A 3,597-nucleotide genomic window follows, 5' to 3' on the forward strand; every position below is an offset into this window, starting at 1 on the left:
GCACAACACAAGCATGAGTGAACCAGGAGGTTGGATTGGCAATATTGGAAGTAAGCTCCAGGGACCTCAAACTAGAATACAACTACGGCCTTTGAGAGCTGGAATGAGGACGACCACCACAGTTCTTCGATAGAGAACCAGAGCTTAGGGTATTCATATATGGGAAGAGGCCACTATACTAGCGATGAGCTCACGAAACAAGGAAAGAAATGTAATGAATGCAGTGAAGATGGAGACGACAATAGTGATAGGCTGATAATGGGCTGGGACGAGCTCACAAGGCAAAGAGCTTAAAGCCAACAATGGAGGGATTAGGGGTTTTAAATTGGAATGGGAAAGTCTGGAAATTTATTTGAATGACAGAGCACTGCTGTGCGAGCTCTCTGCTGTGTTGTACATAAGGCGTGTTGCAGAAGCCAACATATTCAACGGTTATACATTGAAACCGTTGAATATACTTAACGTGTGTTGTACTTAAGGTGAGCTCTCTGCTTTTTTTATATATATGGTGCATAGATATTCAACGGTTATCTATTTAAACCATTGAATGTAATTTTCCTTTAAAAAAATTACTTTGTTTATATATATATATATATATATATATATTAAACGGTTATAGCTCACCGTTGCATAACTATGTGTCAAACGTATATATATACACTGTTAATATATAGCTTAGCCATCCATTGCATATTTATATATATATAAGAAGACCCTTAATTATTTAATAATTAATATACTAAATGGTTAAATGAATATAATTGTTGAGTATATATCCATATACTCAACAGTTATAATTAACCATTCCATATATATTAAAAAAATACAAAAAACTTAGTCAAATAATTAATATATTAAACTGTTAATTATAAAAAATGTTGAGTATTTAGACAAAATAATTCATGATTTTTATACATTATCCGTTAAGTAAGTTTTTAAAAAGATAAAAAAAATTATTCAAAGAATTTATATACTCAACGGTTTTTCATATTAACCATTGAGTATTTACATTTACATACTTAACGGTTTTTTAGTTTAATTATTGAGTAATTTTTAGGAGGAAAAAATTCATTTATTCATATACTCTACGGTTATATGTAAAAACTGTTGAGTATTGATCTACATTATTTAACACTTTATTTAATAACCGTTTAATATGAATTTTTTGGTTTTCTGCCTATACATATTAAACGCTTTTAATATTAACCGTTGAATAAATCTTGTTATATATAGCTATTTTTGTAGTAGTGATACCAACAAAACGTTTTTCTCTTTTATTTTTTTTAGTTTCGATATTTTATTTAGTAATTTGGTTTATTATTTAATTTTGTTGTAAATAGTGATTTTTAATTTTCTTTTCATCTTTTAGTGTGCCTTTAATTGCTTATTTTGTTTGTATTATTTTAGATGACCTTGAGATTGCATTTGAATAAGTATGGAACAACATTAAAAATGAAGAAAAATTATAAAGAGAAATATGCCACGGCAAATTTCTATAGTAGAGCTCTCATACAAACACTAGAATAGGAACCTGCCATAGCAATTTTTGTTGTCAAAACTCACAACTCCATTTTCAATTAGATAAAAGAGGGAAGGTTTTTTCAAACTAGTCTTTGATTTGGATGTTCTCTAAAGTTCTTAAGGTGATTTTGGAGATCTAGGGATGATTTTGGAGGTTTAAAGGAAGAGAACTTATCACTATTCACACCTTCATTGAGTTTTCCATCATTTTTCTCCTTCTTTCTTTTATGTGTCCAAATTTGAACAATTGTTATGCTGTTTTTACTTTTTATTTAGTTGCATGGTTGAACTTTGATACTCTAGAGTGTTATGAACTTATTTGCTCTAGTTTTATTTTGATTTGCGAATCACTTTATGATTATCAATGGATATTTTATATTTTATTTTCAATTTTGTTTTGTGTTATTGCTTGATGATTGACCATTATTAGGTGATAATTTGGGAAAATAGGTTGAACTTAGGAAAGAAATTTTTATTTGGACTTTTGAAATTGAATGCTAAGGATTAAGTATAATTAATTTGTCTCTCAGACAAGAATGCACCTAAAGGGCCTTAGTAGCAATTGCGAAAAACCACCATGTATTTAGTCATACTCAAACTTGCTACTACTAATAGTTGGAGTCGTCTTACAGCTACCAAATTTTGCTGCCAATGCTTGGCAGGATAAGTTTGGCAACTTTTGCGCCTTTACAAATCTCTACCAAATTGAAATTTTGAAAAGAAAAAAACAATAAGAATGGGCGAGAGAGAAAAAAGAGTCACGAGATAGTGAAAAAGAAGAGAAAGTTAGGAGTATTGAAAATATAAATTTATAATTAACTATATATTCTTTCCATCTTATTTTATAAGATACTTTTGAAGAATATTCAGTTTTAAAATATAAAGACACTTTGATAAAATAAAAATTTTATTAATTATACTTTTTTAATATTAACTTCCATTATATTCTCCTATTTTTTCACAATTAGAGTATTAAATAAAGAACATTTTTAAAAGTTCATATTTTTGTTTTTAAAAAATAAAGTTGTAAAGTGTATTTCATAATTTTTATTAATGAATGGTTGCTTCTAAAAATGTTTTATAAATTGAGACAAAGGTAGATAATACTTCTTTTGGTCCTTATTATAGAGTGCTTTCTAGAATGATCTTTTTTTATCTTAAATATAAGATACTTGATAAGATATTTATATACATTTTTTCAGTATTATTTATGTTTAAACTCATTAGTTTTTAAAGAGAATGTAATGAAGATTTGAAAATTTTTATTTAAATATGAATAAAATTGGGAGTTTAATGTATTTTCGAACAAAGTTAATAATTTAATTATAATTCCTTAATTTCAATGAGATAGATGTGTATTGTAATAGGAATCAAAGAGACTAATTAATTTTTAGAACATTGGCCCCCCAAACTTTCAGTGAGTTAATAATTTTCAAACAAAGCACTTGCATTGCTTGTGGAGTTGTCACCCATGATTCCTAACTTGGTACAAATATAGAAAGAACACCAAAACCATAAACATCTTTTCCATTTATTGTACCCTATACCTTAATCCCACGATTTATACGGTTGCAAAGAAAAAAATTGAAATGAATTCTCACAAAACTGCCCTTTAACTTTTGTTTCATTCATTTTTGATCAAGCATGAATTTTCAAACATTGAAATCCTACAACTTTAGTGTGAACACTCACTGGATGAGAGGATATGAAACACTTAGAACTCAAATCCTAACAAAATATTTTTTATATACCAAAACCTTATTTAGCGAAATAAAACTTGTTTTCATTGTTACAACTGGAAGCTTAAAGTTTAAAAACAACCACGAAAATATAAACTATAAACAATCAAAATGTTACCTTATGCACATATGACTATTTTTGGCAAAAGAAAACATAACCCTTTAGAATAGGATTTGAATCTTCGTCAAACTTAGAGATATGCAATCAATGTTTTGATAAGAAATTAAACCTACAAGTCATCTTCCAATCTTCACATATCTTATTTCTTAGCTCTAATCTCTGTCATTTTTGAGGTATGAGTTTGGTAAGATCAACGATGTAGGCCGACACTGTATC

This window comes from Prosopis cineraria, unplaced genomic scaffold (assembly GCF_029017545.1).
Source record: "Prosopis cineraria cultivar Desert tree isolate PC_DT_omini unplaced genomic scaffold, ASM2901754v1 PC6, whole genome shotgun sequence".
In the NCBI taxonomy this organism is placed as follows: domain Eukaryota; kingdom Viridiplantae; phylum Streptophyta; class Magnoliopsida; order Fabales; family Fabaceae; genus Prosopis; species Prosopis cineraria.